This window comes from Alosa alosa, chromosome 24, assembly GCF_017589495.1.
Source record: "Alosa alosa isolate M-15738 ecotype Scorff River chromosome 24, AALO_Geno_1.1, whole genome shotgun sequence".
Taxonomy (NCBI): Eukaryota; Metazoa; Chordata; class Actinopteri; order Clupeiformes; family Clupeidae; genus Alosa; species Alosa alosa.
Genome location: NC_063212.1, coordinates 7,648,985 through 7,660,558, shown reverse-complemented (window position 1 = coordinate 7,660,558; position 11,574 = coordinate 7,648,985).

Sequence of the window (11,574 nt, the reverse complement as noted above, 5' to 3'; positions counted from 1 at the left end):
TTTACATGAGTCAGGCACTTTGGTATCAAGAGCATAAAAAAATCAAATGGATCAAATGACGATCCCTAGAAGTGCAGCATTGTGGATTATATATGTAGGCCTACAGTAGGCTACAATTGGAGTATCGCACAAATAGCCTTGTTTGGTCAAATAGACAGAATAACAGGACACAACTTTTTATTTTTTAGTTATTACACAGCCAGTGAATTCTTATAATAAAGGTTACTATGTAACAACATGTAAATAGTTGTCCGTGGGGATTCACCAAAACTTGTGTCCATGCATAATGAAAACAGAGATTAACACACAAAGAGTCACACTTTATGATGTTCACTGGCAACCTTGCCTGGTGTATACAAGAGTAAATCAGGAAACAGTGAGTCAACTATTCTACCGTAGAAGTTCAGGAGACCTTTCTGTTTACAGTAATCTGTACTGGAAAGCTATTTACTCCGATGCTCCCTCTCTCCCTCCACCCATTGCTCTCTCTCTCTCTCTCTCTCTGTAACACACACACACACACGCACACTCACACACACTCACACACAGCATTTCCAATAAAGGACACAGTTGTTGACATACACATGAGAAGGGTTAGAGAGAGATAACATAAAACCCTCACACACACACACACACACACCACAATCATGCCATGCCTCATGTCGCTGGCCTGTCCACGGGGCCCTCTGCCAGTGAATGAAAGCAGGTCACTGGGCCACAGAACATGGTGTCCCACCTCAGCAGCCACCCGAGGCGCTGGACCACGGAAATCCACTCAGGATTCAGGAGCCACCTGTCCTGAAGGTCATCGTCATAATAGAAAGACCAATGACACACTCCTTTTTCACATCATCATACCCCTGAAAAGTGTGTGTGTGTGAGAGAGAGAGAGTGTGTGTGTGTGAAAGAGAGAGTTTATTTGGGACCTAGATGGTGTTGTCATTACCAAAGATGATGATTCATTATACAACAATGAATGGCCACCTAGTTGAGGCAACTTTTTGAGTAATGTTGTTAGGCAACAACATAACCAGTTCCATGTGTTCTATTGGATGATGATGATAATAGACCTACTAATAAAGTCATCCATATATTATATATATATATATATATATATATATATATATATATATATATATATATATCAATATATTAATTAATTTAGTATTATCAATGGCAATGGGTTAAAACAGCAATACTCAGGAACATTGGTCAGGAAGTTGCCGTCGGTATCATCATCTTCAAGTCATCATCAAGTTTATCTCATCTTCGGATAGTACTGGCAACAGTTAGCGCCTATGTTTAGAAATACTCATCTTCCCAGTGGGGAAATGATGGCTGTGCTCAGCGGAGTGCCTTTCTTCCAGGCGCCGTGCGTTTGATCTGTCCTCTACACTGTTTGCATAAGAAGATAAGAAGGGGAAAGTGTGCACGCTCACAGTGGAGAGACGAGAGATAGTGTGAGAGAGAAAGAGAGAAATTGATTGGAACGTGGATGCACACGGAGATGTGCTGAGTTGCGTGTGCAGGCCATGCGCTCTCTGTAACCTTTTCTTTACCGTCCAAGAGGTTTGTGCCGCTTCAAAAGAAATGTGAATGGGTCCGTTTGTCATTTGATGAAATTTTGTAGGCACTATAAAATTGTATATTAATGAATATCACTGGAAAGGACCGTCATTATAGCATATTGATTGTTGGGCAGCCGTGGCCCACTGGTTAGCACTCTGGACTTGTGGGTTGCCGGTTTGAGCCCCGACCAGTGGGCTGCGGCTGAAGTGCCCTTGAGCAAGGCCCCTAACCCCTCACTGCTCCCCGAGCGCCGCCGTTGTAGCAGGCAGCTCACTGCGCCGGGATTAGTGTGTGCTTCACCTCACTGTGTGCTGTTTTTAGTTTCACTAATTCACCGATTGGGTTAAATGCAGAGACCAAATTTCCCTCACGGGATCAAAAAAGTATATATACTTATACTTATAATTTGTAGTCATTAAACAGCTGAGAAAACATTCCTGCAACTGAATGAGTTTGGGTTTAATGTTGTACTTGACCAAATTTAATGTGTTAAATTTAAGACTTCAATTTAAATGACAGGCAAAATACAACGTTTGTAAATTCGACACTAAAGCTAATTCAATAACAAGGCAAATTGTATTTGCTAATTTAATACAATGAGCAAGACCCTAAGCTCCAACATAAGCGGCCCAGCGCAGTGCTCCCATATGCCATGTCATGACTTCAGCTCATGCACGAGACACTGCTCACTGACTGCCACTGACTGACTGACTTGCCACTTTGCCCCTCCTTCACATTAGGGCCCTTAATGTGTTATAAAGCCACTTCCATTTCACCGACACTGACATGCATTCATTAAAGTATACATATCTATATCTATCTATCTATCTATATATATATATATATATACATTGTGTAGCACATACTCAGCAGAAATTAAATGGAAATGGTTTCATAACCCTTTTAAAATGGGGATCCAGCCTCACAGATGTCTTGTTTTTGCTTGTTTGTATGATCCTTCTTACGAATTATGGATGAGAATTAAGTTTCTCAAGAGGGGAGTGATTTGGGGATGGGGAGAGGACAGCCAGTGAGCAGCGATGGGAGGATAGAGTGTGGGTGAGGAGAGGAGTGGAGGAGAGGGGGAGTGGTGAGGGGGCCCTACATGGCCTGCGTTGAAACTCCATAGTGTTCTCCCACCCTGACTCAGCATCTCCCAGCTTTACCGCAGAGATAAAACAGACGCTTATAATAGCATGGCCACATTCCAAACAGTTACACACACACACTCACGCACGCACGCACACACACGCACGCACACACACACACACACTCACAGAGAGAGGGGGGGGGGAGCACATATGGTCCAACATATATGCACACACACACAAAAACACACATGTGCACACCACACTGCACACACAAACATAGACACATATTTGTGCTCACTACATACACAGGCATACATATGCATTTATTACCGTCACACTCCATTGAGCACTGAACACACACACACACACACACACACTAAAACATTGCCATCTTATTTCATACTGCATGTGTCCACATTGTTCACATGCAGTAAAACACATGCACTAACCCAAACGGTAACCTTCATATCCCCTCCTACACAGCACACACTCCATTACTGCGGCTCCATCTGCAGATAGGGAGTTAATGAGTAACTGCAGCCTTTCTGGCTGTTTGCTGCCCAGTGGCTGGAAAATGGGAGCAATAACATATAAACATGGGGTAATAGCACATTTGCGGCCAAGCCAAAGAAGCCCTTAGACCTTCAAACCCAATTAGAGACACCGAGCTGGGCCTTACCAGAACCAGTCTAAAAGGACTCCTTTCATTCCATGTTTTGTTTGTTGGAAGAGCTTGATCATTTGAAGTATCTGTGTGTGGTGTGTGTGTATCTGTGTGTGCGTGTGTATGTGTATGTGTGTGTGTGCGTTTATGTGTGTGTGTGCCTTTATGTGTGTGTGTGTGTTGTGTGTGTGTGTGCCTTTATGTGTGTGTGTGTGTGTGTGTGTGTGTTGTGTGCGTGTGTGTGTGTGTTGCATGTGTGTGTGTGTGCGTGCATGCGTGTGTGTGTGTGTGTGTGTGTGTGTGTGTCTTTGTGCTTGAGTGTTCTGTAAGGCTCTAATGTTCTGCATGTGTGTGCGCTCACTGCGGGGGCTTTGTGCTGTATCGCCCCTCAGTCCACCCAGCTGGACGCCCCAAACCCACTCACACTATCATACTCTCTGTCTCGTCCACCTGGACCCTGCAGTGGACACTGACTGGGATGAACTCATAACCAGCTGTACTAATTCTGGTTCCTATAGACACACACATTAAAGGATTGGATAGTGAGTATGCACACCTGGATTGCTGAAATGTAGGCCAACAAAATATTTACCATTTGGAAGTAGAGCAGGAAGAATCTTGCCATATGCCTGAGCCTCAATAAAAAAAATATTCAACATTTATTTATTTATTTGGATAAATAAAAAAAAGGATACAATGATATGGTCGTCGTAATTGATGACTGACTTAACTTCTCTGAGCATGTATAGCCACAATTGCAAAATCATGTCGGTTTGTCCTTTATATTAGGAAGATCAGACCTTATCTGACACAAGATTCCACATAACTTCTTGTACAGGCCATGGTTATCTCCAAGCTGGACTATTGTAATTCACTGTTAGCTGGCCTGCCTGTTTGTGTAGTAAGGTTGTTACAACTGATTCAGAATGCTGCAGCACGCCTGATCTTCAATCAGCCAAAGAGGACACATGTCACATCTCTCCTAGTTACTCTCCACTGGCTCCCTATAGTGGCCAGAATTAAATGTATAACTCTCACTTTGGCATATAGAACACTGACTGGATCTGCTCCCTGTTATTTTAATTAAATGATCAAGGTGTATATCCCCAACCGCCCACTGTGGTCTTCTGAAGAGCATCTGTTGTGTCGACCAGCCATAAACACTAGGTCAAATTCAAGAATCTTTTCCTCAGTGGTTCCTTGTGGGTGGATTGAGTTGCGTTCCTGTGATAACGTTATGGTTTGCATATTTGCATAATGTTATAGAATTTATTTATTTTTATTAGGCTATTGATCGAATTGACATTGTTGTTTATTATTGCTATTCTCCTTAATGTAGTCTTACCAACTTTTTAAATTATTTACTGTTAAATATAACTTTGTATTGTTGTTATTTGTATGTCGCTTTGGACAAAAATGTCTGCTAAATACCATAACCATAACCACAACCATAACCATATTAAGGTTACTGTTCGGAATTTGTTTGTGAAGAAGTGAATAGCTGATGTTTGTGGATTTGTGATTTAGTGGGCAGTGTGTCCATGAACTGTTGAGCCAAAACGTTAAATGCATTAGTGTGTTTAGTTGTTGACTGTGCCCGTTGTTGTTGCGTGGATGGCTTGGTCTGTTCCGAGATGAAGCGTCCTTCAAACTCTATTTACTGCAACTTAAGCGGGAGCTGTGCCGTCGATACTTCGTGGAAGTTGCACAACACATGGGTGCTTGTGAAATGGGAAAGGAAGAAGAAAGACAGAGAGTGGGAGAGAGGGAAGGAGGGAGAGGGGGAGGGAGGGAGGGAGAGAATTCTGAGTCTGTTCAAGGAATTCTCGGGAGAGCGGGAAAGAAATACGGTGAGAGAGATCGGATTGAGAGCACAGCATGTGAAAGAGGAATGCATATATTTACAGAGAGAGAACAAAATTAGAAAGAAAGAAAGAAAGAAAGAAAGAAAACGGGGAAATGTAATCTGAGATGTCTGTTTACCATGCGTAAAGGCACGTGTTCAGGACAATATGTTCAGGAGCAGCAACAGGAATTCCTCCCAGAGGTTTCGATACGGCATCTGTCTGGCTGGCTGTCTGTCTGTCTGTCTGTTCATTCAGTCTATCAGCCCATCCATCTATCTGGTTGGCTGTCTGTCAGTCTGTCTTTTCAGATGTCTGTGTAATATGTGAATGTTTGGTGGCTGAGTGGCTGATGGGCCATAGGAGGTGGTGGTGGGGGGGGGGTTGTTGTTTCATTTCAGCCTGACCTGGTCTACTTGTTTGTGTGACATATTCCACATGAGTCAGCTGCAGTGCAGGGAAGTAACAGGGACCTGTTCATCACCAGCCAGAATGTGTGTGTGTGTGTGACTCATGTTGTTTTCCATCCACTCATTGTCCTCTGTGACTTTGTGTTTGTATTATGAAAAACATTCCACAGAACATTAAAAGTGATTTGCTTTGTTTATTCTGAAATGGTTAATTTTGTCTGGCAAAGATGTCATTATGTACAGTGCTTTAGTTTAAGCGATGGTTCGGAGTAATTTCACCCTAGGGTCCTTTGCACCATGACCCCGAGCCAAACACCCTCCCAGAACCTGTTTTCCCTTGGTCGAACCCTGGTCGAGTAGCCCTGCCAGAAACTAATGAGTTTCTGCAGGCATAATGGAACCAACTTTTATCTCGTAAATTACCCCACTAATAATGCCCTGAATTGTACGAAACTTCTACAGTATGTTCTTTACTCATAAAACGAGGCATTGAAAAGTTTGTAAGTACACCAGGAGTTAAATAACACTTGCCTGATGGATGCTATTATCTGCTACTAAACCGCTGCGTCGACGTTACTTCCGTGATTTGGGAAAAGCCCGTAAAAGTCCTGGCAGGAAGCATGCATAAGGATGTAGATCCAGGAATGCACTAATATTTTGTTCGTAGTACCAGTTTGCAACAATTATTAGTTAACACTAAGTTGTAAACACTTCGGAAAAAAATATATTAAAAACTGGATATACCAAAAAACGTTGATGTAATCGCTTCCTGCCAACAAACTTTTCAATGCCTCGTTTTATGAGTAAAGAACATACTGTAGAAGTTTCGTACCATACAGGGCATTATTACTGTAACGATCATGTGTTCCCTGTCCCTCCTTTGTTTACCTCCTGTGCCATGTGCTCCTGTGTTTACTTCCTGTCCCTGTGTTTTAGTTCCTGTCAGCCATGCGCTCCTTTGTTTGTCTTGCCATGTCTCAGTTCCCTGTGTCTCCGCCCCTCACCTGTTCCTCATTATTAGTCTTCTAGTTTAATTATGATTTCCAGCCCTGTGTTCACCTGTCTCTTGTTTCTTGTCCACTTGTGCCTTGTTAGCCTTATGCACAGCACTGTATTTTTGTATGTCACACTAATCAAGAACACTAACACGTTATATCAAGTTGAATTGATCAATTAATCAAAGTCAATCAGATAGACTATCAAAGGCCACTCACACTAAACAAGGGTGTTAATTGGTTCTGATGAGTTCAGGGAGCAGAGACAAATGCCTGTCTTTGTTGTCTGTGATTTGTTGTTTGTTAGTACCGGTAATTGTAAAAATCACTTGTGATTACACTCTGTGTAATTAAAACCACTTGTATGCAGGAAATGTGACATTTTGGACATGAAAAATCTGCATTGTACTGCATAGTACAGTACTTTACAGCAGAAATGCAGTATTTTGGACATGAAAATACTACTGTACTGCACTGTACTTAAAAAAACAAACAAAAAAAACTGCAACTAAAGTACTGCAGTTATTTTTTGTAAGGGACCCAATTATGGAGACCTAGGTAGGTATGGATTCTTCAGATTATTCTGTGATTTTTCAGAATGTTTATGTGAAGTGACCTCAAGTGACATTTACACTGACTCACACTTGGGTCATGTTTTGTTTTGCCACACTGTATTAATTTCTAATTCCTTGAACCCCCTTACTAAACGTGTCTCAGCTTCCCTTTCTAAACCCATCCCGAGCACGAGGGCTTGACGTGACTGTTTTTAGGGGAGTCTGGCTCAATCCAGTTCACACCGCTTCTCTGCCAGTCAACACTCCTTTTCCTCTCCTGCCCTCTTCTGCGCTCACTCTCTCTCTCTCTCTCTCTCTCCTCTCCTCTCTCTGTTTTTCTCTCTTCCTCATAGAAATATCCTCTGTTTTCCCCTCCCTCGTTCGTTTCACACACACGTACACACTTGCACACACACACACATGCCTCCTTCTCAATCTCTTCGTCACTGTGTGACTTTTGCGTCGGTATGAGGATTGCTTTGGTCAGCAAACTGACAAATTGCTTCATGTGAGAAGGAGCAGGAAGGCAGCATGTTTTTTTTTTACTGCGGTGGTAAAGGACTTAAGATGTGTGTGTGTGTGAGCGTGTAGTTGCAGGCATGTGTACACAACTTGAGATGCATGTATGTGTGCGCATTTCCAATATATATATGCTAAACGTGTGTTTTATATGCATTGGCGCAGTTTGGAGTGGCCTGGGAACCCGGGTGACTGAAACCATCCACTCCGCTCCTTTCCTGGCCCTCAGAGATGAATGGCTGTATCACTCTACTACAAAACCAGCACCATCTGTATTGGAATGTATCAGTACACCTCTGTGTGGAGGGGTCTGCCATGTTTGCTACTTACAGCCTCATCCGTCATTCAGACCAGTGTTTGCCTAGCCTATAGGGTGGGTGGGATGGATGTCTCTAACTGGTATGGAGGATTTACAGGTGGCACAAACAGCTGGCGCTGAGCTTTTATCATGCTGGCGTAATTGTATCGGCGAGTCACGCTTCACTTGTGCCATGCTCATTGATGGCTGCGTTGCCCAGTCTGAAGAGGTTTGGGTCTTCTTGTCAGGCTTCTCATAGGGTGACGTCAGTAGAGCACTTCAACTGCGCCGCAGACCTCATGAAATATTCAGGCGAATGCGAAATTGTGGCTCTAAAATTATCCTGGCGGTTGCTTTCTGGCCACCACGGGCATGTGCCCCTCACACACTCACACACACACACACACACACACCCTGCCGGCTCGCTGCCTCTCCTTTCTCCTTTCTTTACCTCCTTTCTTCATTGTGCGGCCTGCAAGGGCGTAGGTTTGGTCTCAGCTTTGGTGGGGACACATCCCCAACTCCTGTTGTCACAATACCAACATTAGTGTTTCAATACCAATACTAAGTGAAGAATCTCAATTTCGATACTTTTCCGATTTTTTTAAACTTGATTTGGTTTGTGTGATTTGTGAGATCATTCACATCAGTGGCAATCATAGAATTTGATTGACCCTCCACACACACACACACACACACACACACACACACACACACACACACACACAAACACAGACATACATAGAAAGTGATGGTTGTCATCAGTGTTGGGCAAGTTACTTCAAAATCGTATTATGTATTACTCATTACTGTACTTTCAAAGTAATTTGTTACATTATAATATGTATCTGAATTGTAAGGCATTACACTACTATTGTATTACTTTTGAGTTACTTTCACCAAAATATCTAGAAATATGAATTTGGAATTCTAAATGCAGTTTATTATGCTCAATGCAGCTCATTGCACTTCTAATGGAGGGTGATGTGGTATAACATAATGACTGAGCTAAGCTTAAGGCTAACAACAGTAGAAAGTAGAAAGTAGGCACAGTGATGGCTCATGATGCAATACAAGGAACAATCATAGCCAGAATTTTGTTAAAAGCAGACCAAAGGTCAAAGTCTGGTCAATTGTGATAGAAATGCTGTAACTTAGGCTTAGGCCTACTCATTAAAATGAACAGAGAGCCCACTACCTGTATATTGCAACCCAAAACGTAGACATGTCAAGATTTCTGAAACATGTAATATGTATTTCAAATACAAAATAGTATTTTGTAATTTTTATTTTATTGGGTTGAAGGAAATGGCTCTGTATTTTGTATCAAAATACTTTATTGATGTGTATTTTTGTATTTTAAAAATACTGCAAAATACTATGTGAAAAACACTAAAAAAAGTAGATACTACTTGATGAATAATTGGTAATTAGGCAACAATGGTTAATGTTTATCGCAATCAGCTAATGTGAGAACAGCTGTGTTCAACGACATTCACAGCTTTTCAGTGACGGCCTTTTGCTGAAGCATAAGTATAAATACTCTTTTGATCCCGTGAGGGAAATTTGGTCTCTGCATTTATCCCAATGTGTGAATTAGTGAAACACACTCAGCACACTACACAGTGAGGTACCCACTAATCACGGCGCAATGAGCTGACTGCAACAACAGCGGCACTCAGGGAGCAGTGAGGGGTTAGGTGCCTTGCTCAAGGGCACTTCAGCCGTGCCTACTGATCGGGGTTTGAACCGGCAACCCTCCGGTCACAAGTCTGAAGTGCTAACCAGTAGGCCACGGCTGCCCTGAAGCACTGGTGTGAAGTCATACGCAAGTAAAGATGAGCAAGGTTACCTGTGCAAGTTCACATAAGGACACCGACAAAGGCAACAATGTCCTTTTGTATCCAAGCCAATTAACAGAAAAAATGTCAGATATCTCAATGAACCACAATGGCATCAATAGATGGTAAGGTGTGTGTGTTTGAATTCCCTTCCTTGTAGCATCCTTTTTTGCATTGCACAGTGGGGAGAAGTTCACCTTGTTTAAATAAATAACAATTAGATTTCCTTCTTAGCTGCATACTTGAGGTTGGAGATATTAAGGCAAGTCAAGTTTCTCACATACTGGAAGTTCAAGATATACAGCCTTATGATTTTCTTATTCAGTTCTACACTGGACTTGAATTACGAAATTCGGCACAAGATACACAATTATGATTTTGGCCTATTGATTATAATGTGGTTAATTGTAAGTATAAGTATATTTTAATCTCTGCATTTAAGAAAATATAATCTCTGCATTTATCCCAATCCGTGAATTAGTGAAACACTCAGCACACAGTGAGGTGAAGCACACACTAATCCCGGCGCAGTGAGCTGCCTGCAACAACAGCAGCGCTCGGGTAGCAATGAGGGGTCGGGGTTCGAATCGGCAACCCTCCGGTTACAAGTCCGAAGCGCTAACCAGTAGGCCACGGCTGCCGAATTGAAAGCTCTGTCAGTCAAATTCAATATCAAAATGTTTTACTTTGGCCTTTTATGGGGTATGTATTGGCAGACAGCCCTGGTAACTTACCGTTGTCGTTGACGCACCTGCTTCGCTTTGACTGCCACTGCAAAGTAGCCTGTGCATTGGCATTCTCCATGCGTGTAGCCTGCGTGTCAGATAACCCTGACGTTTCTTGTATTGTCGCTGGCTGGCTGTGCTGGAATGATCAGCAGTACAAATAAGTTCGCTAAAATATTGGTGGGGACAATTTTGTCATCTTAAAATTTTGATTAGGACTAGTCCTTAGCGTCCCACCCTAAATCTACGCCCATGGCGGCCTGTCACTCACACCGTATGGGGAAAGTAAAGGGGGTGGTTCAGTGTCTTTAAAACACAGTTCAAAGATAATACTGACTAAAGTCAGTCATGGCCTGTCAGTTATGGTCCATCTGTGATGCGTCTGGGGTATTGAGCTGCTCTGAATCATTTCCTCTGATAATTTCCTGTGTTAAACGTAGTTCCTTTTCCAATTCTGCACTGATTTGGAGGATATCACTTGAGATATTTGTGTTTTGTATCCTGGGTTTTCTGAACAACCAGTAACAAGTTAATTGTCCATTTGGGTCCAAATATTTATTTGAAATCCCATTATTATAATAAAGCAACCATTAAACTATCCAAACAGTCAATCATCAAACCAATGAACAAGTCAATTGACCAACCAAACAACCAATTCAACTCCTCTGTCAGTCTAGCAATGCAGTTGATCTGTTTATATGCCTCAATGAGAGCGACGCAAAATTTCGGTGTGTGGAAACACACCGTAAGGATGTTCTGTTCTAGATCAAGTTATTCATGGTGAATCAGTTCAGTTGAGTGAAGGATTGCAAATCAGGCCCTTGAGAAAAGGTGAGCTACAGAAGCACTCTCCACAGACCTTTGTTATACTGAGGAGACATGTACCCTGCACAGAGCACCAGCAAGTGGTGGTGACCTGTACTGTCCCATGCCTTTGGGTCAAACCAAAAGCAGGTTAATATACATAATAACCTAATACATGTATACAGAGATAGGTCATTAGTCATTAGTGCTTGGACATTTGGCAGATTGCTGAACCTGATTTCTTGACCTTCATAGCCAGT